A 23,468-nucleotide genomic window follows, 5' to 3' on the forward strand; every position below is an offset into this window, starting at 1 on the left:
GCTCCAGAATGCCCTGGGGTTCTTCCAAACTGGGTTTGAATTCCAGTTCTTTTGCTCACTAGCTGTGTGAGTTTGGGCAGATAAGTTCATCTCAGTGTGCCTCAGTTTCTTCACTACAAAATGGGGATAGTAGTGACACCTCATGGAGTTGTGAGAATTAAACTTTCACTTGCCTACCCAGTGCTTTACACTGTGCCAGTACGTAATGAGTTCCATACAGGATGGTTCTTACAGTTACTGGAATATCAAAACTTTAGTTTCCAGGACGTTGCTCTTATTAAAATTGTCTTTTAAAAAATTTTTCATTGATGCTATTGCCTGGGGTTTATTTACGAAACAGATTGAATAGAGTTACACCCACAAATCTGTTACGATTTTCCCTAAAGAAGTTACCAGATGTCTTTTTTTCCCCCCCTAGTTGCTGTTACTGGGAGAGGAAGTCCAACAAAAAAAACAACCTAATGCACACTCCCGGCAGATACATAGTTTGTTCTACCTTTGTCATCACTGAGAAAAACAAGCACTGTCAGTTTCCATTTTCCCGGCTGGCTGTCACTGCTGCAGCGGGAGAGGCTGGTCCTGTCCGGTGTACCTTAAGAACTTCTTCAACGTTTATTTATTTTTGGGACAGAGCGAGACAGAGCATGAACGGGGGAGGGGCAGAGAGAGAGGGAGACACAGAATCGGAAGCAGGCTCCAGGCTCCGAGCCATCAGCCCAGAGCCCGACGCGGGGCTCGAACTCCCGGACCGCGAGACCGTGACCTGGCTGAAGTCGGACGCTTAACCGACTGCGCCACCCAGGCGCCCCAAACTTCTTAACCCGGAGTGTAGTGCTGTTGATAGGCCTGCAGGGTGCATTAAGGGTTCCTCTCACTGCTCAGAACATCTGTGTGCTTACTGTTAGGAATGGTGCAGATTTTTTCCAAAGGAATCTGTACCAACGCTTTTCAAAAGATACATGAAAAATTAATTGGTAGGGCCAATTAAGTGGTAATGCATATTTATAGATTTGCCTTCCTCAAATCAGCATCTGGTTAAAAAAACATTACTGACCAACCTGAATTTTTAGTAACAGCAGCAAAGCATTTCTTAATTCTTTTTCTTTTGTCAGTGAACTGTTTTCCTGAGAGAGAGAGAGAGAGAGAGAGAGAGAGAGAGAGAGAGAGAGAGTGTGTGTGTGTGTGTGTGTGTGTGTGTGTGTGTGTGTGTAGAGTGTAGAGGAGAGCTCGAGAGAGAATAGGGCTGGGAGCATAAAGGAAAAGTGTGAGTTACAGAATATTTTTCAGATTCATTGCAGTTGTATTTCTTTAAACACATACAGGGACTTGGACTCACTCCAGTGTGTTTTCACTTGCACGATTAGAGTGGGAACCTGATATAGTGAATAGAAAATGTAAATGTGTTAAATGGTAATGAATAGCATCATTTATTTACATTTGTGCACTAAATACTAAAATTCCAATTATGTGCCAGATGCTGTGCTCAGCATGAGCCAATAAATAATAACTCATGCTAGCCTCTTTTAGTAAACTTTAATATTATGAAAACAATGTGAAAATGGTAAACTCCACATTACAGTAGTACAACAACAACAACAAATTCCTTTTTCATCTCAGACTGTTGGATGTTCTTGACTAGCCTTCCCAATCATATCACTACATATTCACTTGTGTATGTATCTTCTTCATCATCTTTTTTTTTTTTTTTTTTTTTTTTTTAGTACAAATGGGATACTTAGAGTTCCACCTCTGGCTTTTTCTGTTCAGCAGTTTCTTATGAATATGTTACTGTAGCATTCCATTATGTGAATATACCACAATTGAATTTTCTGGACTTAAAACTTATTTTGAATTGTAGACATAACTTTCTGCACTAAAGAGTTCTCTTTTAAAGAGAATTATATGGAATAACATCTATGATATTACTCTAGTGCTGGCCCATGATAGATTCACATAAGTATTAATAGAATGGATGAATTGATTGTGTTTATTCAGTTATTCATGTCATTTTTCTTTATAGATAATTTAAAATAAAATTCAGAACTATGAATGATAATGTTCCAAATTAATAGATTCTGTATTGATGAGGTTTGTGTCCTATCACCTGCATTCCCTAGCCCCTTATTTGCATGGTGATATACTCAGAAATGTCCCTGATAATAACAGCATGAATAGTTCTGTGGTCCATCAGTTCCAAGGGGGAAACTCTGGGGTGCATTTCTTTCTCTCTGGCAGGTATTTTAATTTAAATGAAAGACAGAGGCCTTAAACTCAGACAGTTCAGACTCTGGAAGCATATAAACACTGGTCAGAATTGTTTTCAGAGTTTGTCAAGGCTTTAGGGATCTCATTCTTAACATCCAAGAGCTGTGCTCTGGGTGGAGGGATCTTCCATTCCTGTGGCACAGACCCTTTGGTGCCTCACTTTAGGCCCATCTTGGTTCAGGAGACAAATGGTCTACCGCGAGGTCATCTGACAATATAGGTGTTTTGGAAACTGGTTAATTGATTCTGTTGTCACTTGTCTGCTAATCTGTTACCACAGGGACTTGAAGGGCTTGTGGTGGGTAAGATTCCCTGGTGGCTGCTATGGAGGACACTGAGAAGTAGACGGTGCAGGCCATGCCCTGAGGAACCTCTCACATTGCTTGGGGAGACATGACAGTGCCTATAGATAGCCAGCAGTATGGCGTACTCTGGCAGTAACAGCAGGGGCTCTGGAGTCACATTGACTGGACTCGCCTCTCTAAGCTGTGTGACCTCGGCAAGGTAGTTGGCATCTCATGCCTCAGTTTCCTCATCTGTAGAATGGAGATTATATTAGTGCTTGCCTGGATGTGGGAATTAAATGACTTATGTTTGTGAAATATGCTTAGGCAGTGCCCGACACGAGTGCTTAGTAATTGTTAGCTGCTGTTGCCATAGCTGACAGTACTACACGGAGGAAAAGGAGATGATAATAGCTGCTGTTTTGTGGTGAGAGCTCCTGGGCCTACGAATATCAGCCTCTATGGTAAGTGCTTCACGTTCACTATCTCATCCGATCCTTACAGTGCCCTGCAAAGCAAGCCATTTTAAAGATGAGAAAACTGGCTTGTGAAGGTTAAGTGCTTGCCCAAGATCACATAGCCATGCAGTGATTTGAACCTCATCTGACTCAAGAACTTTTGCTCTTCTCTTTGTACACACACATACACACACACACGTATATATGTATATGTTTTTTAAGTAGGCTTCATGCCCAGTGTGGGGCTTGAACTCATGACCCTGAGGTCAAGACCTGAGCTGAGATTAAGAGTCAGACGCTTAATTGACTGAGCCACCTAGGCGCCCCACCTGTGAGCAATATTTCTGAGAAAAGAGAGAGAAAAGGAAGGAGTCTTCCTTTACCTTGTAGGTGAAGAATGAGGCACAGAACACTCAGGCAACTTGCCCAAGGTTACATGGACACTGAGGTTTTCCTCCGTGAGGGTGGATCCCACGGCGTCTCTAGACATTTGTAGGGCTGATGTGTAAAGGGGAGCAAACTGGGATGCCTTGCTCCAGAGTAGAGAGCTAGTACCAGTGCACTGAAATAGACTGACCTGGGATAAGTGGAAAGGACAATGTTTCTCACAAAACTGTCCACTATGAAATGAGATGGAAATGTATTTTTCTCAAATATAAAGAGGTTTGGAGGTAGGCAATCCAGAGTTAGTTATGATGGCTCCATAAGGTCATCAGGTACAGGCACATGGGGCGGTGGCCCTGTTTGTTGTAACTTCGACCCTGAATCCATGCCAGGACCCAGACCAGGGTTTGGGATTCTGAAGGTCTTTCGCATGAATAATTTTATCGAATCCATAGGAGCTATTTATGGCTTTAGGGAAGCAGACTATGGAAGATTTATTTTTTGCTTATTACTCCTATGTCTAGCAGTGTTTTCCTGATTTACTTTCCTTGTATATCCTGCCATTTTATGAATTCAGTGTTATACATCTTTTTAGTCTGTTTAGTACCTATTGATTCTTTTGTGTGCATACTGAAGATTGCCCCAGGGCATTCAGATGCTGGTGGAAAATAATTACTGTGCCAAGTAGTGAAAATAAAAGTGACAACCCATGAACCTTTGTTTAGGACAAGGTAATTGAGTGAAATCAGATTTGCTTCATTATTCTAGGAAGACAATACCACTTATTAGAATATTTCCTATTGAGATCTGTTATTTTCCTTTTTTTTACCTTAACATGCTCATTCATGGAGGGAAAGTCGTGTATTTAATGAAGTCATTAACTCAACAGTTCTGAGCAATACAGATGCCGTCCCTGCCAGCATATAGTTTACCAAATAGCAGGAAATAAAATTACAGTGGCGTATAATAAATGATATGATGGAATAATTACAGGTGGTGTAGGCACGCACACAGAGACACTTAAGCCAGTATTTGGAGCTAAGGGACAGCTTCCTTGAGGAAGTAACATTTAGGCTGAACCCTAAAGGTGATAAGAATTAGCCACAAGATTTTTCCAGGCATAAGAACCAACATGCATAAAAACCAAGGGACAAGGGAATGCTGGTGCATTTGAAGGACTCAGAGGCATTCTCTTTCATTGAGAGCCTGGAGGCTATAGGTGCTGACTGGTTAGTTGTGGCTAGCTCACAGAAATCCTATAAGCCACGTGAAGGATCCTTAGGGCATTGAGATGCCATTGTGAGATTTAAGCTAGGGAATGATACCTGAAGTTTGAGTTCCAGAGGGGTGAAGACAGTTGGGGATGGAGTGGTTTGGCATGTGGAAAGAGTTGAGTGCAAATGAGGAACCTAAAAGGTGGCCAGCTTGGTTGGAGTGCGGGGGCAGTGAGAAAGGGCCCTGTTAAAGTCTGGAGTCTCCAGTGTGAGTCTTGTGGTCGTGTGAATCATTTTTTTACTTTAGCCTAAGAAAACCATTCGAGCTTCTGTGTAGCAAATGGACTGGAGGCACACGTGGAAAGAGAAGAGACACTAGTTAGGAAGCCATTTTTAGTGGTCCATGGAAGAGAGAGGTGATGGCAGCTTGGGCTAAGATGGTCAAGCAGAAAAAATGGAGAGAAATGGCCCAATATGTGTAAAATCTGAGGACACTTGCTTACAGGGCACGGGAGAGAGATTAAAAGGAGAGCCAGGTACTTAAGCCCAGGCTGATGTTCATTGTATGAATTTCAGGGATCCTGACTCATGTGGTTGGTTGTGCACAGTGCACTGGTCTGGGAGGCTGGTAGAGGATGGACTCAGGACGGTGTTGTGTTGTTGCCCACATGCTCGCAAAAGAATCCACTGGCCACCTCTGGCGGAGCTCCTTACTGGTGGGCAGGAAGGAAGCCTGAGGTTGATAGCATGATCACACAGTGTGTGTGTGCTCCCCTTCTCACACCTTTGGCCCATAGTCTTGGTTCGACCCCCTGGAGCCTCGTGGAGTGAGTGTAATCCTTCTTCCACATGACAGCTTCCTCAGGGTGCACATCCCGTTCCTTCTGCCATTCTTCCGTGGCTTGTTGTTCAAGCCTTTTGCCAGACTGTCACCTTCCTTCAGGCATCTTCCATTGTGTAGTGTCCTTCGTCAGATATGATCGTTTGCAGTTGGCCGTAACCTCAGAGGCCTTGGGAGGACACAGATTCTTTGTTTAACATTTATATTTCTGGTTATAAATGGTAATATAAACTTACAAAATAATTAAAAATATAGAAAAGTATAAGGAAAAAATGTAGAGGATAGATTACTATCCTCCTAATTAGCTTAAATTTTGGTTTAATTTCTTCTAATCTTTTTTATGCATATTACTGTTTTTTAATGGGTATGGATAGGCCTCTTGCTTTTAAAGTTTATTTTGTTTTTAGTGAGCTCTATCTCCAACATGGGGCTTGAACACACATCCCCTGAGATCAAGAGTTACATGCTCTTCCCACTGAGTTAGGCGCCCTGTCCTCTTGCTTTTATGTTCAACTTTCCCATGTCATTCGAAGTTCTTTAACGATTTCCTGGTATAAAAATTGTTTCCAGATATTGACTTTTATATGTAACATGCAAGTGCCCATAAGTAACAGTGATGCCGGACATGAATCTTGTTTGCATGCCTCATCTCCTTAGGATAGATTCCTAGAGCGTGATTACTGGGTACACACATTTTTGGGGTCTTGGTACATATGGCCAGATTGTCCTCCAGAAGGGGTTCACCCATTCCTTTCCTTTGCCCCCCAATAGGGTTAGATGAATTTGTCCATTTCAGTATGCCCTCGCCCTTGCCCTGTCCAGAGAAAATGATAGAGATAGAAGTCCCAGGGTGGAATACCACTAAGTCAGACAGCTAACATTTTTTCAGGGCTTACTTGTGTGCCAAGCACTCGCTAAGCATGTTTCATGTATTTGTATCCAGTACTTCTTATGTCCACTCTACAACATTAGGTGATATTACAGATAAATAGACACACAGAAATTAAGGGACTTGCCCAAGGTCCAAGGTCACACAGATAGTTTAACAGTGAAAATAATTTTGGTACAGGTAACAGAGTACTTGACTAAAAGAGGCTTTAGTTTTAGGTTTTTGTTTTGTTTTGTTTAGTTTTAGACTTTTAGAAAGTAAACCTTTTATCTTCAAGTATAACATATATAAAGGGGCACCTGTCTGGCTCATTCAGTGGAATGTGTGACTTTTGATCTCGGGGTTGGGAGTTCAAGCCCCACGTTGAGCGTAGAGATTACTTAAAAATAAAATCTTACAAGAAACCTACAGAAAAGTGTACATATCTTCAGTGGTGTTTCTTGATGAATGACAAAACGTTTCTTTAAAAAAAAAACTATCGTGTGTGTGTATGTGTGTGAGAGAGAGAGGGTAGGGGGAGACAGAGTGTGAGCATACATGTGGGCAGATAGGAGTGAGGCTGGGGGTCTCAAGGGACCTGCTGAAGGAGGGGGCTGCAGATCCCCCAGTCAGAGAATGTGGTCTCGGCCTCTCAGAGCTGTGACTGCTCCAGTGAATGGGACATTAATTCTGCTGCTGGCAGCCCTGAACAGGCGATGCTTGTTCAGATGCTTCGGGGGGAGGAGTGTTGCTCTAATTTAATTACGAATCTCGGGGATGCAAACTATGATCCTCTCCAACCTTCTGTGCTGGATGCAAGGATGCTACTGGATGCTTCCCAGGTCTTGCAGCTGTCCTGAAGAGGAAGGGGTAAGGGACTATAAATATCCTTCAGGGGAGGTGCATCTCCACCCAGAAGGAATGTGAACAGCAGAAATTTGGATCCAAAATCTGACCAGTCCCCCAATCACTTGTGTCTAAACGTGGAAGGTTACAACAGCGCCTTGGAAAGCTAGAACTGGAGTGATCGCATGTCCTCGTGTGCCTTGGACAGTCCCGGTTTACACCTGTCTTCCTGGTGCCATTGCTGTAACAACACCCCCTTTTCACTCCCCAACATGTCATTTATTATACAAAATGGGTGTGTAATAAATTATATGGTTACCTACTTAGAGATGGTGTTTGATATCTACCCCTTTTGTGCAGTGTGACCTTAGACAAATTCCTCTACCTCTCTGAGCTTCATTTTCCACATCTGCCACATAGGGTTGTAGTCAAGATTAAGTGAGGCAGTACGTACTAAGCCATTATTCCTGTCCTGGCTCAGAACAAGGACTTAGATTTTAAGGCCTTTGCAATTCTATCTTTGGGGCACCTAGGTGGCTCAGTTGGTTGAGTATCTAACTTTGGCTCAGGTCATGATCTTATGGTTCATGAGTTCAAGCCCCGCATGGGGGTCACTGTTGTCAGGGCAGAGCCTGCTTCAGATCCTCTGTCCTCTACTCTCTCTACCCCTCCCCCGCTCATGTGCTCACACTTGCGTGCTCTCTCTCTCTCTCTCAAAAATGAATAAACATATAAAAAAATAAAATTTTATCTTTGCTGTTATCATTGTAGTTGGAATTTTCTACAAACCATGATGATAAACTGAATATCTGAGATAGCAGAGGCTGGTAAGCTCTGCATTTTTCCCATCTACCTCCTAAAGAATTTGCTTTTCTTCTTCCCAGGATAGAAAGAATAATTGTTAGGACTTTCCTTCAGGGTTATATACCAAATGCAGAATCTAACAACTTCTGAAGTGTGAACTAATAACCACAGTGAAGCAGGCTTGGACTTCACTGCCTCAGTCTTCACTTTAGGAGAATGCTTAAGAAATCCTGAGAAAATCAGGGCGCCTGGGTGGCTCAGTCAGTTGAGTGTCCGACTTCAGCTCAGGTCATGATCTCATGGTTTGTGGGTTTGAGCCCTGTGTCGGGCTCTGTGCTGACAGCTCAGAGCCTGGAGCCTGCTTCGGATTCTGTATCTCCCTGTCTGCCCTTCCTCTGCTCGTGGCTTGTGTTCTCGCTCTCTCACTGTCTCAAAAATGAATAAACATAGAAAAAATTAAAAAAAAAAAAAGAAATCCTGAGAAAATATTCAGTATTTATGGTGTGACATGCAATCTTGTTTATGCCTGTTGTCTTTGTATATATTTTGTAATTTTTTATTTATTTTGAGAGAGAGAGAAAGAAAGCACAAATGGGGGAGGGGCAGAGAGAGAGGGAGACAGAGAATCCCAAGTAGGCTCTGTGCCTTCAGTGCAGAGCCCAACGCAGGGCTCAGTCCCACAGTGACCTCATGACCTGAGCTGAAATCCAGAGTCAGACGCTTAACCAGCTGAGCCACCCAGGCACCCCTTGGTATAATTATTAATAGCATTCCCCTTCACTCTCAAACGTGGCTCAGTTTAGAGAGTAAATTGTATGGTTATGCTAAATATTTAGGATCTGTGTAAGCCTGTCTATCTTGAGGTTAACAAGGCAATATCCAAAAACAGGAGAATGGGTGAGTAAAGAGTGACATATTCCTACAACAGATTACATTGCTATATTATAATAGCAATGAAAATGAACGAAGTATAATTATGTGTATAAACACGTAAAACTAAAAAAATGAATATTCAGTGAAAAAGCAAGTTGCAGAAGAATACCTACTATGTAATTTCACTTACGTGAAGTTTAATAAAGCAAAATTAAATGATTTATTGCTTACAAATACATATATATGTGATGAAGCTATAAAGAAAGCAGAATGATTAACTCAGAATCCAGATTGATGTTTACCTATGCAGGGAGGGGGTCGTGGGGGAGGGAGGAAGGGCCCAGGAATTCTAGAAAGACACAAAGGGCTTCAAATATACTGATATCACTCATTTTTGTAAACTATGGGGTGGGTATGTGGGTGTTTCATTATTCTCTTCTTATGTAAAATGCACGTAAAATGTATGTACATTCTCTTGATTCCTTGGGATACTTTATACACACGCACAAATACACAAGAAATCATATACACAGAATAAAAATAAAACAAGATGCGTGATATCAAATTTTACACTTTATCTGTGGGTTGTTTTGGGGGGTGATTGTTCACAGTCGAGTGAGTTTAGGGAGAAGGTAGGCAGACTTTTAAGCTCAGAGCTGAGAGGATAGTGAGGCAAATTGATAGTGCCTTGAAATCTTTCAAACCCTGGAGGTTACGGGGCAAGCATTCATTTGTTTCTCCTGCCAGTATCACTCCACCGCTCCTGTACTGATGTTCTTCCAGTGAGCGTTTGGTTAATCCTCTAACGTGTATTGTATCTTTTAATTATCAAAGAAGTGCTGTGACCTACGTTCTGCTGTTATTTCCGTTGTATGGTTAAAGGCAGCAGAGCTCCGAGGGGTTAAGAAAGCTGCCCAGGCAGTAGTGTGTGCCCTGGGAACCTTTCATTGTCTGCCCCCCCTGCTGCCTCCCGGCGCCTGCAGTAAAACGCTAAGTAATGCCCAGTGCCGCCTGGGACCGAGGTGGAGGTGCACGCTGGACGCCTGCAGTTTTACAAAAGGCTTTGCTCCTCACTCTTGAGGATGACGTCTTTGTTAGGCTTCACTTGCCCCATGTCTCTGTTACCTGCAGTCCCTGTGGCTCCGTTAACAGGATGGCTGCTCCCCTGGTGACCTTTGGGTTAAAGGGGTCCAACCCCTGACCCAGGTGATTAGGATGTGACTGTTCTCTGCAGAGCAGAAACATCCATACCTCAGGTGCTTTTGACCCAACCGATTTGGACTTAGTTCTTCTGTTGAATTCACAGACTGAGTGTGGTTATCTTAAGAAAAAATGAAAGAAAAAAAGAGGGGGCTTCCTAAGTAGAGATGATTGGGTCCCAGCAGGAGGGACTGCTGGAGTCAGAGAGGCTGTTCAGTGGAATAACAAACAGCCTGATCCCTGGTTTTGAATCCCTGCTCCACCACTTACCACCTGTGACCTTTGGCAGGTCACGGTCACCTCACCTCACTGAGATCTGGTCTGCTCAGCTATAGGTTAGAGATGATAGCACTGTGTCGAGCTGTATCTTGTTTGCCCCAAAGCCACTACCAAAATCAGGCAAAAGTCACTTAAACTCAGGAAAATGGGCCATGCCCCTGGGCTTAGAGACAAGCACATGAGTGCCTTCTGGTCTGAGATGTAGGGGAAGTCTGCAGGGGGGCTCCTGGGAGATTTTCTTCCTGGGCAAGAGGGGGGTTGGGGAGGAGAACCTCCTCCTGTGCTCCTTCTTGCTTCCTGCTCTGAATGTAGCCGTGCTTGGATGTGATGTGTGGAAACCACTGCAGCCACTCATGACTGCGATGGGGGAGAGCCGGAGAGTCACAGAGACAGCAGCCCCTTGGCCTAAGCATGCTCCCAAGCATCCCTGGAATTCTTTATATCCAGATTTCTTGTTACACAAGGAAAATAGAGCCCCATTTCTGTAAGCTACAGTTAGCCATGTTTTCTGTTACTTGCAATCAAAAAATTATATTTTTAAAGTGTTTTTTGAATTTATTTACTTTGAGAGAGAGAGAGAGAGAGAGAGAGAGAGAGAGAGAGCACGCGTGCGTGAGCATGGGGGCGGGACGGAGAGAGAGAATCCCAAGCAGGCTTTGCACTGTCAATGCAGAGCCTGATGCAGGGCTGAATCTCATGAACCAAGAGATTTGACCTGAGCCGAGATCAAGAATCAGACACTTAACTGACTGAACCACCCAGGTGTCCCCCAAAAAATGATTTTAAAAGTATTCCTTATTGGTGTGTGTGTGTTTGTGTGTGTGTGTGTGTGTGTGTGTGTGTGTGTGTGTGTGTGTGTGTGTGTGTGTGAGAGAGAGAGAGAGAGAGAGAGAGAGAGAGAGAGTTAGAATATATTTTTGACATGTCTGGAACAGAGTATATACATAATTGTGGCTGCTGCCATTACCTGACCATCACATCACCATCACCCCCCAGTGTACCTCCACAGGCTGGGCAGACTGTAGGGGTAGCATAAGAGAAAAAAATGTTGGACGATTTTGTCTCTTCCCTTACTCTGTGCACCCAGCCTCTTTTTTTTTTTTTTTTTAAGTTTTTCTTTTTCTCTCTCTCTTTTTTAAGATTTTATTTTTAGGCAATCTCTACACCTAGTGTGGGGCTTGAATTTACAACCCTGAGATCAAGAGTCACACGCTCTACCGACTGAGCCAACCAGGTGCCTCTTAAGTTTTTAGTTAAATTTGTTAACATACAGAGTACTGTTAGTTACAGGTGTACAATATAATGATTCAGCAGTTCCATACATCGCCTGGTGCTCATCACAGCAGGTGCGCTCCTTAATCCCCATCACCTCTTTCACCCATCCCCCCTCCCCTCTGGTAATCATCAGTTTGTTCTCTGTAGTTAAGTCTGTTTCTTGGTTTATCTCTCCTTTTTTCTTTGCTCATTTAAAAAAAAATTTTTTTTTCAGAGAGAGAGCGTGCGCACATGCGAGTGGGGGAAGGGCAGAGAGTTCGAGAATCTGAAGCAGGCTCAGAGCTGTCAGCTCAGAGTCCAACATGGGGCTGGAACTCATGAACTGTGAGATTGTGACCCGAGTTGAAGTTGGATGTTTAGCCAGCTGAGCCACCCAGTGCCCCTTATTTGCTTCTTAAATTCCACATATGAGTGAAATGATAAGGTATTTGTCTTTCTCTGACTGACTTATTTCACTTAGCATAACACTCTAGCTCCATCCGTGGCATTGCAAATGGCAAGATTTCATTCTTTTTATGGCTGAGTAATACTCCATTGTATGTATGTATATATGTACACACACACATTTACATACACCACCTCTTCTTTATCCATTCATCAGTCAATGGATATCTGGACGGTTTCCATAATTTGGCTATTGGAAATAAAGCTACTATAAATATCGTGGTGCATATATCCCTTTGAATTAGTGTTTTTGTATTCTTTGGATAAATACCTAGTAGTGTGATTGCTGGATCATAGGGTAGTTCTATTTTTAACTTTTTGAGGAACCCCCGTACTGTTTTCCAGAATGGCTGCACCAGTTTAAATTCCCACCAGTAATGCAAGAGGGTTCCCCCTTCTCCACATCCTAACACCTGTTGTTTTTTGTGTTACTGATTTTAGCCATTATGATTGGTGTGAGGTAATATGTCATTGTGGTTTTGATTTGCATTTCCCTGATAATAAGGGATGTTGAGCATCTTTTTTTTTTTTCTTTTTGAGCATCTTTTTATGTGTATGTTGGCAATCTGTATTTTTCTTTTGGAAAAATGTATATTCATGTCTTCTGCCCATTTTTAATTGGATTATTCATTTTTTGGGTGTTGAGTTTTATAAGTTCTTTATATATACTTTGGATACTAGCGCTTTATCAGATCTGTCACCTGCAGATATCTTCTCCCATTTAGTAGGTTGCCTTTTAGTTTTGTTGATTGTTTTCTTTGCTGTGCGGAAGCTTTTTATTTTGATGTAGTCCCAACAGTTTATTTTTTATTTTGTTTCTCTTGCCTCAGGAGACATATCCATAAATATGTTGCTACAGCCGATGTCAAAGAAGTTATTGCCTGTCTTCTCTTCTAGGATTTTTATGGTTTCAGGTCTCACATTTAGGACTTTAATCCATTTTGAATTATTGTTGTGTATGGTGTGAGAAAGTGGTCCAGTTTCATTCTTTTGTGTGTTGCTGTCCAGTTTTTCCCACATCATTTGTTGAAGAGATTGTCTTTTCCCTAGTAGGTAGTCTTTCTTGCTTTGTCGAAGATTAATTGACCATTAGTTGTGGGTTCATTTATGGATCTTCTGTTCCATTCATCTTTGTGTCTGTTTTTATGCCAGTAGTATACTGGTTTGAATATTATAGCTTTGTAATCTAACTTGAAGTTCAGAATTATGATGCCTCCAGCTTTGTTTTCTTTTTCAGGATTACTTTGGCTATTCAAAGTCTTTTTGTAATATATATACAAACTTTAGGGTTGTTTTTGTAGCTCTGTGAAAATGCTGTTGGTATTTTTATACGGATTGCATTAAACTTGTAGATTGCTTTGAGTAGTATTGACATCTTAACAATATTTGTTTTTCCAATCCATGAACATGGGATGTTTTTCCATTTCTTTGTGTCCTCTTCAGTTTCTTTCATCAGTGTTTTATAGTTTTCAGAGTACAGGTCTTGCGCCTCTGTGGTTAAGTTCATTCCTAGATATCATATTATTTTTGGTGCAATTGTAAAGGGGACTGAATCCTTAATTTTTCTTTCTGCTGCTTCGTTATTGGTGTACAGAAATGCAACAGATTTCTGTATGTTGATTTTGTATCCTGCCACTTTACTGAATTTATCAGTTCTAGCAGTTTTTTGGTGGAGTCTTTCAGGTTTTCTCTATGTATTGTCATGTTTTCTGCAAATAGTGTAAGTTTTACTTCTTCTTTCCTGATTGGGACTCCTTGTATTTCTTTTTGTTGTCTGATTGCTGTGGCTAGGGCTTCCAGTACTATGGTGAATAAAAGTGGTGAGAGTGGACATCCCTGTCTTGGTCCTGACTACAGAGAGAAGGCTGTCAGTTTTTCCCCATTTAGGATGATATTAGCTGTTCACGTCTTGCCTCTCATAAGAAGTTGTATGAAGCATGGTAGGGTGCCTGATTTTGGGGAATGAATAGGAATGAAAAGAGGAGTAGAAAAAAATTGCTTTGGGACACCTGGGGGGCTTAGTTAGTTGAGTGTCTGACTCTTGATCTCAGGGTCTGAGTTTAAGCACCGCACTGGGCTGTGTGCTGGGCATGATGCCTGCTTGAACAAGAGAGAAGAAAATGGCATTAGAAAGAAATCAGGTGAGCAGAATAGGCTTATGGTTTGAATTTATCGCTCTCACATTTTTATGTACCTGAAATAGGATTCAGTCATGTTGAGTCCTTGATCAAAATCAAAGTTTTTAAATAAATGCAGATGTGTTTGTTTTTTTATAAGCTTATTAGCATTCATGACTTAAAAAGTGTTAATGGTTATACCCTTAAAATCTTGAATGGCAATTCCTTTGTAAACAGGTGCCTAGGGAATAGTGCTTTTTTTTTTTTTTTTACACAACAAACATTTCTGGTAGAGGATTATTGTAATGAAGCAAAGTGTCTATTTTCAGCTTCCAATTACCTTTCAATCCAGTTGCCATCATTAAACTACACTTGCGTTTAGTGTGCTAGAAGTTGGAGAAATGAGTGCATTACCATCAAAGCATGAAGGCCAGTGTTGCATGAGCATTGCTGGAGCAATTTCTCAGATTCTGCACCTGGTACCCTCATCCTCCAGTGCCTTCATTTGGGGTTGCTGCTTGCGCGAAGTGCTGGTCACTAGTTGGAATAATTTTCAAACCCTGGTGTGGATTGTCTAGTTACCCACAGTTGCATTTTCTTTGTGGCACATTTTTGCTTTAAGCAGCGTCCTTGTGATGATTCCAGATTTGTCACGATAATAAAAGAGAGAATGCTCTTACTTACTTGGTGCTACCTACAAAGTGGACATTTTGAACATCCCCTTGTGGGGAGGGGCACAAGCCCCAGCTGGTCGTCTTCAGTTGTCACAGAATGGAGAAGCTGAGACCTCGATCCCCTGGAGAGAAACGAAGAGGGAGTCTTTGATCTGCAGAGTTTGCTGTGTGCAGCCGAAGGGTGGAGGGGGCATGAGAGGACGGGGAGAAATGGGTGAGGTGGGCAAATGGGGCTGCAGCGTTGGCTCTGTGGGCCAAACCTGGAATAAGGTGGAGCCCACCAGGGATGCTGTTGCAGATACTTACCAGCTGGTACAAAACAGGTACCACCCCGTAACTGCTACGGGCCGCGACACTGAAACAGTGCCCCAAGAGTTGCTGGTGTGCAGGCATGAATTCATGGAGGAGGTCTGGGTGCCGGAGAAGACACCGGTTGCGTGAGAACACTGAAGAGGCTGGAGGTACAAGAATCCTTAAAAACTTAAGCCGGTGCAACCGTACCGTAGTGCGCAAGCAGAAAATCAACTCGGCTGATGTGTGTGTTCCCCACAACGACATTGTGTAGGAAAAGAGCAGGTAGAGTGTAGACCTTGCCTGGTGCCAGGCACACAGCAGGTGCTTGACAGATATTCCTGAGAGAATTTATAAATGCACGTGCCATGAAACAGTGTATCAGAAATCCTCCCTTTGGGCTACAAGAGTTAATTTCCATGAGACCCTTCTTGCGTTTTGCTGGGTTTGGGATTATTTGTATATTATGTGATTTTCAAAATGTGAAATGGTGGTATGGATAGGAAAGGAAAAACAAGATGTCCTTGTAGAGAGAAAAGAATAATTTTTCTTTTAAATAAAACCAGAGAGAGCTGTTGAATCTCCTGGTATTTTTACCTTTGTTGTCTATCTTGTAAAATTCATGCAGGATAAAAATCAACAGTCTTTTACAAAGGCAGCTAGTTCAGTGTTTTAAGGGGGCATATATTAGGTGGCTTGAAATATCTGTGATGGAGAATTGCAATAGAACGTACTTTTTCTGCTGAGAAAATGATAGCGATCACTTTGTAACCACAGGCACGGTATCGGGATGAAACATGGTGTTTGTGTGTTAAGGCAGAATGTCTCTTTGCGGTGATGATGAAGGCAGCAGCCGGCTTGGCCAAGTCAAGCAGTATCTGTTCTATAACGAATAAAACTTCTATGGCCTTTGAATACCAGACTAACCCCAGTGGAAAAACAAGTGCATGTCATAGGAGCTTGGGAACAGTGGATAGTTCTGACGAGCTCTCTTAGGAGGAGCTAAAGTATGTGCAATTTTTGATGGAACGTAAAAGATTCCAGAGAATTTGTTTATTTGACTTACGCTACTCCTTTAGAAAAAAATTGAAGTGATTTTCAACAGATGTATAATAATGACATTAATGAAGTGGGTCTAGAAAATGAAAAATCAGAACCAAGGGAAAGAGAATGCAAACTATTATGTGTCCATGGTGCTTAAGGGAAACTTTATTGAGGCCCCAGGGCCTTGGGGCTCAGGCAGGAGGCTTCCCCGTGGGCAAAGGAAGAGCCAGTGGAGGGACCTTACTTGACCTTCTTCTTGGGGTGCAGGTTGTCGGTGTGGCCGCTGCTCTTCTTGCGGCAGTTGATCGCACAAGGGTGCAGGTGAGCATGAGGCTTGCAGCCGATCCTCTTGTCACAGGTGTGTTTCTGGGCCGGCTGGTGGAGGGAAAGCTCCATGATGCCGCCCCATGGGCGAAGCACCAGTGCAGGGTGGACTCTTTCTGGATATTGTAGTCTGACAGAGTGTGGCCAGCCTCCAGCTGTTTGCCCACGAAAATCAGATGCTTCTGGACAGGTGGGGTGCCCTCTTTGTCTTGGATTTTGACTTTGACATTGTCAGTGGTGTCACTGGGCTTGATCTCAAGGGTGGTGGCTTTGCCCATCAGGGTCTTCACAAAGATCTGTGTCTCTGCATCTGCACAGGGCCACCGCCACTGCCAAACCGCTCAGCTGCCTCACTGAAGAGAAAGAGCGAAGGTAGGCTCTTTGATTGTTATGGAGAACTTCCTGGCAGCCATGGCCAAAGGGAGTCATGATAAGGTACGTAACTCACACTCTTGGAGAGAAGAGAGCATGTGAGTTTTTCAGAGGAAGCAAACCTTTTGTAAAAGATTGCAGTTTGGGGACGCCTGGATGGCTCAGTCGGTTAAACGTCTCACTTCGGCTCGGGTCATGATCTCACAGCCTCTGTTGGATGGCCTCTGTGAGACGGCTGACAGCTCGGAGCCTGGAGCCTGCTTCCGATTCTGTGTCTCCCTCTCTCTGCGCCTCCCCAGCTCACACTGTCTCTCTTTCTCTCTCTTTCTCTCAAAAAATAAGTAAACATTAAAAAAAATAGGGACGTCTGGGTGGCTCAGTCAGTTAGGCGTCTGACTTCGGCTCAGGTCATGATCTCACTGCTCATGAGTTCAAGCCCCACCTTGGATTCTGTGCTGACAGCTTGAGCCTGGGGCCTGTTTCAGATTCAGTCTCCGTCTCCCTGCCCCGCCCCTGCTTGCGCTCTGTTGCTCTCAAATATAAAATAAAACAAAAAAAAAAGTTTTTTAGTTAATAAAAAAAGAAAAGATTGCAGTTTTAATTATTATTATTTTGAAACTGAGGATCTTATTTTGATCATTTGGTTTACTTACTTTGTCCCCTGTTGTTTTTTTAACTGTTATAGTTACTCCTTTGCTTCATAGTTTCCATATTGTCAGTAATCCACTCATTAGTTCCATCAAGGATACAGAGACAGGAAAGGAGGTGAATTCAGAATAGTCAGCTTTGTAGTTAGTTACTATTGTGGTTAAAGTCATACATGATGTCATTTTAACTAAGTTTGCACTGTTGATGACTTTTTTTTTTTTTATTCTTTGAGAACACAGAACAGAGAGTTATTTATATTTTTTAAATCCCTGTAACTTTATATAAACCCGTCTAGCTTTTCACTGGGCTGGGGTTTGGAACCCTTAATCAGTCTGTCAGTGTTAAAAAGTTAAATTCATGTCCACATCTTTATACATTTAATGTACATCTATAATAATTTAAAGTAGTATAATCAAAAAAATTTCTATTTGCTTCAGAAGAAAATTTTTGAACATTTTTTTAAGTGTATTTATTTTGAGAGAGAGAGAGAGCGTGTGTGTACCAGTGGGGGCAGGGGTAGAGAGAGGGAAAGAAAGAATCCCAAGTAGGCTCTGCACTGTCAGCACAGAGCCCAGTATGGAGCTTAAACTCAAGAACCACGAGATGATGACCTGAGCCAAAATCAGGAGTTGGACTTTTAACCGACTGAGGCACCCCATACATGTTTTTTTTAATTTTTAATGGCTATATAATATATGCCAGTGTTTTGTATGGTAATTCAGTCCTACAGTATATTTAAGTATCTGTTTTCTCAGTGAATATTTTTCAGCAAACATATGTGCATATAGTACATTTCACTGTTGAAGAAAATACAAGTGATGGGTTTACTAGATCAAAGAATATGCCTACCTTGACCATTGTATTATTCTCTGAAAGCATCAGTTAACTTTTTCACATTCTCACCCACAAAGAGGAGAAAAAGAGCTGTTGATAGGCTCCAAGCAACTTATGAACAGCTCTTTCCATCTCCTTTGTGGCTCACCTCTGTGTATCCAGTTCTCCCGATAGGCTTGGCATTCCTGGCAGCAAATTCTCATAACTAGCATTTAGTGATGTCAATGATGCCCTCCTTTTAAAATATCCATTTATTGTATTTTGAGTTTCTGGTATATGGAATGTTGTGGCAGCAACTGCCAGTTGTGCACAACATTCGTTCTCTCTTTTTCAGAATCCACCAGTTTTAGCTGGTACATAGCCGTCCAGAATAAAGACTCTGTTTCCCAGCCTTCCTGGTCACCAGAGGAGGCTAGGTGGCTAGTTCTGGCTGATAGAATGTGAGTGCAAGGGTTGTTGGGGAACCTCTCGGATCCTTTTGAAAAAACTGGTGTGTGCCCTTTGCCTTCTCTTTCTTGTTTACCTCTTCCTCCATCCTTCTGCCTGGAACACAGTTATGGTCACCCGAGCTCTAGCCACCACATTGGATCATGAGAACAAGGGCCTCCTCGAAGGATGTGGGCACCGTGTCCCGGAGGACTTTTGGTTCTGTGAGGACTTTATGGACCAGAGCTGGCTTCCTTGGTGCTGCACTGCCTACCTCTGGACTTTGACATACAAAAGAAATGCATTTCAATTTTGTTTAAATTATCATTTTGGGTCTTGGTTCCTCACAAATGAATCTAACCCTGGCTGTAACACGTGTATTTATATATAAGAGGTTACATCAGTTTACATTCCCAGACATCATCATTTTATTGGACGTGAATATTGGACGATACGGCGGAAAGTTGAGATCAAATTCAAGGCAAAGTGCAAAGATCAAATGTTTTTCTCAATTCTTGTACCCCTTTCTATTAAAATCATCTTGATGAGAATAGCTGTGTTTATTAGGCTTTTCTTATGTGCTTACCTCATCGAATCCCCTATGAGGAGGTACAATTTGCTATTTCCATCTTACAGATAAAAAAGATGAGGCTGGAAACTATTAATTAACTTGCAGGGTCACTTACGTAACCAGTGGTGGAGCGGCAACGTATCCTGGATCTTCCTGACTCTACGGCCCAGCGTCTCACCTGTGCCGTCTCCTTCCATGTGCTGTTCTCTCTTCCGGGAACACCAGCCCTCCCTCTACCTTCTTGGCCTAGCTGCTTCTATGCTCCCTGAGTTTCCTCTTCTCCGGCAAGCATTCCTTGATTTCTCTGTGCCACTCCATGATCCTGTTGCCACCATAGCACCGTATATATCTTCTCTCACAGCATTTATCACATCTTCCTGAACGTGATATTTATCTCCCATGGTTAGACACTGAGGTCCTGTGGAAAGATTGAGTCTCATTCTTTATCATAGCCCTAGAACTTAGCATGGCGCTTGGCACATAAGAGATGCTGAATAAATATTTGTTGAGTTGTTGAATGAACTCCTGTTGCTGTCCAAAAGATGTTTTTGCTACTTTTTAAAAGTTGTTTTTTGGCACAGATTATTCTGACTAGTCAGTCTGCTAGAATTTTTCTTGTTCTCGTATAGTCTTGCACCTACTAAATGTGTCTGTAATTTTCAAAGACTTGATTTAATAGATAATTTAGCCTTTGGTCATATGTGACATTTCCTCTTACTTCTCAGTGGGATGGCTCTGCTGTTAATGATTCCGCAGTATGAATCCACTTGTGTACTAATAGACTGCAGTGATCTTTTCCATGCAGTCAGGAGAAAAATGAGATAGTTGCGAACACACATATGCATAAATTCATTCAGAAAAATGACTGCCTGGATCCCAAATTACATAATTATCCTCTTTTCGTATTTAATGGATAGGATAAATAAGCGGTTTTGGCTCTTCGTATTGTCGAAAGATGTGCTGTCGTGTCAGAGGAGGGAAGAAACTAGAGCTTCCTGGGTAGTCAGACTGATGCATCGTTGTTCAGTCCAGCCTTTACCGAATTGTCATTCAGAGAGCTTGAATTAATTGACTCCCATTCATGGGATTGAAAATTATTTCTTAACTGTAAATTCCTATAGGGCACAGGGTCCTCATTTTCTGTATCTTTGAATCCCCAACATTCAGTGCAGTCCTTGACATTGTATAGAGCCTCCTCAATCAAATATGGGCATCAACAGGAGGAATCATCTGCTGTCTCATTTAACTTGGAAGGCTGCTCATTCTTAGATTGTTTGAGCCTTTCACTTTTGTGCTATTGGCCTATTTACCTATTGGCATAGAAGTTGCCAGGAAAGAGCAAGGTGATGAAACCAGAAGCCAAGGATGGAGAACTAACTAACTGCTGCCCTCAGGTTTGTTTGTTTGTTTGTTTGTTTGTTTAGCTAATTTAACTATTTTTAAAGTGTACTGTTGAGGGGCGTTAAGTACAGTGACATTGTTGTTCAGCTGACCCCACCATCCATCTGCAGATGGATCTTCCCAAACTGATGACACTCTGTCCCTGTTAAACAGTAACTCCTGCATCCCCTCCCTGCAGCCCCTGTCTGCTTTCACACCATTCTGCTTTCTGTCTCTATGAATGTACACACTTGACTATTTTAGGTGGAATCGTGCAGTATTTGTCCTTTTTTGACTGGCTTATTTCACATTAGCATAGTATCTTAAAGTTTCATTCATGTTGTAGCATATGTCAGAATGTCCTTGCTATTTAAGGTTGAGTTATGTCTATTTATGCATTCATCAGTCAAAGGGCACTTTGTGCTTTTTTAGCTTTGTGAAAACGCTGCTATGAATATGGGTGTAGAAATAGGCCCGCCTCTTAATTTCACCGCCCCCCCCTGCAAAGGGTATGCATCCAAGAGCAACTTAAAAATCCTTTAGCATCATCAGATTGAAAAATTTGTGCTTCAAAGGACACCATCAAGAAAATGAAAAGACAACTCATAGGGTGGGAGGAAGTATTTGTGAATCACATATCTCAATGACTTATTTCTAAAATATGTAAAGAACCCTTATAACTCAACAATAACAAGGAGCACCCCCCAAATAATCCAGTTAAAAATGGGCAAAGGACTTAAGTAGACATTTTGCTGAAGATATACAAATGGTGGCCAACAAGTACAAAGAAATGCTCAACACCGTTACTTATCATGGCATACAGATCCAAACACGTCAACTAGGATGACAGTAATAAACAAAGACAACAAGTGTTGGCAAGGATGTGGAGAAAGTGGAGTTCTGGTGGGAATGGAAAATGGTACAGCCACTTTGGAGTACAGTTTGACACTTCCTCAAAATGCTGAACATAAAGTTATATAACACGGCAGTTCCACTCCTAGGTAGTATATATCCAAGAGAAGTGAAAGATGTCCATATAAAAACTTGTCTGAAAATATTCATAGCAACTCTAATCACAAAATCTAAAAACTGGAAATAGCCCAAATGTCCTTCAACTGGTATACAGATAAAATGAGGTCTATTTTTATAATGGAATATTATTTGGCAGTCAAAAGAAATACTGATACATTCTATAACCTGAATGAACGTCAGAAACATTATGCTATGTGAAAGAAGCCAGTCACAGAAGACCACATAGTGTGTGATTCTGTTTATATGGAATGTCCAGAGTAGGCAACTCTATAGAAACAGAAAATAGATAAATAATTTCCTAGGGTGGGGGAAGTGGGAAGGTGTCAGGGGAGAATGGAGAGCGATTGCTAATATGTGTGTTAAGATTTAATTTGGGAATGATGAAAATATTCTAAAATTAGATCATGGTGAGGATTGTAATATATTAATACATTAAAAATTATTGAGTTCTATACTTTAAATCGTGAACTTTATGGTATATGAGTAATATCTCAATAAAGGTGACAGGGCACCCGAGTGGCTCAGTTGGTTAAGCGTCTGACTTTGGCTCAGGTCATGATCTTGCAGTCTGTGAGTTTGAGCCCCATGTTGGACCCTGTGCTGACAATTCAGAGCCTGGAGCCTGCTTCAGATTCTGTGTGCCTCTCTCTCTCTGCCCCTCCCGGGCTCATGCTGTCTCCCTCTCCAAAAATAAAGAATGAAATCATGCCATTTGCAGCAATGTGGATGGAACTGGAAGGTATTATGCTGAGTGAAATCAGTCAGAGAAGGACAGGTATCATATGTTTTCACTCATATGTGGATCTTGAGAAACTGAACAAGACCATGGGGGAGGGGAAGGGGAAAAAATAGTTACAAAAAGAGAGGGAAGGAGGCAAACCACAAGAGACGCTTAAATATGGAGAACAAACAGGGTGGATGGTGGGGGAAAAGGGGGAAAATAGGTGATGGGCATGGAGGAGGCACTTGTTGGGATGAGCACTGGGTGTTGTATGTAAGCCAATTTGACAATAAATTATATTAAAAAAATAAATAAGTAAACATTTAAAAAATTTTTTTTAAAAAGGTGTTAACAACGTTAAGCGGTGGGATCCTAGCATTCCACAGGATGATGTGCTATCATTAAAGCAGTCTTTTTTCTCACCCTCCATAAAATAGAATAAGGATAGATTAGAGACTTGCCATTGAAAATAGGAAAGAAGGGGCTCCTGGGTGTGTCGTTTGAGCGATCGACTTCGGCTCATGATCTCATGGTTTGCGTTTGTTGGAGCCTGCATTGGGCTCACTGCTGTCAGTGCAGTATCACTTCCAATCCTGTCTTCTCTGCCCACACCTCAAAAAAAAAAAAAAAAAAAAAAAATACATAATACCTAAAAAAAAAAAAAGGAACTATGAAGAAAAAAGAAAATTAAACTGTTTTGTTTCCCATGGTTGCAAGAAATAAAACAGATTTTTGACAATATTTATCCATCTCCTAAAAATGTAGCATTTTTTTTCCTTTTACAAATAGAGACAATTAATGAAATTGAGCTTTGCATCACAGAACTTTAACAAACTTTAAAGATATTTTTTTTTCCGTCTTTCCCTTGGCATGTAAGCCTTTCTGCCTCTGACTTTGTAGGCGAGGCGGTGTGCACCCATATGACTGCATGTCTGCACTTCCCGCCTACAATTACCTCCTTTTCGCACATGATTCTCTTCTTCAGTTGGTGTTTGGCCC

The 23,468-nt window shown here is 41.9% G+C and overlaps 1 protein-coding gene and 1 pseudogene across 2 annotated transcripts in view; one reads left to right on the forward strand and one right to left on the reverse strand.

Annotated features, from left to right (window-relative positions):
- TMCC3 (transmembrane and coiled-coil domain family 3) overlaps nt 1-23,468 on the forward strand; it is a 326,327-nt gene that overhangs the window by 54,256 nt on the left and 248,603 nt on the right. The gene's annotated exons all lie outside the window — the stretch shown is intronic.
- On the reverse strand, nt 16,315-18,363 carry LOC112863306 (ubiquitin-ribosomal protein eL40 fusion protein pseudogene; annotated as a pseudogene).

The sequence above is a fragment of the Puma concolor genome, chromosome B4 (genome assembly GCF_028749965.1).
Source record: "Puma concolor isolate L17-30 chromosome B4, mPumCon1.1.hap2, whole genome shotgun sequence".
In the NCBI taxonomy this organism is placed as follows: Eukaryota; Metazoa; Chordata; class Mammalia; order Carnivora; family Felidae; genus Puma; species Puma concolor.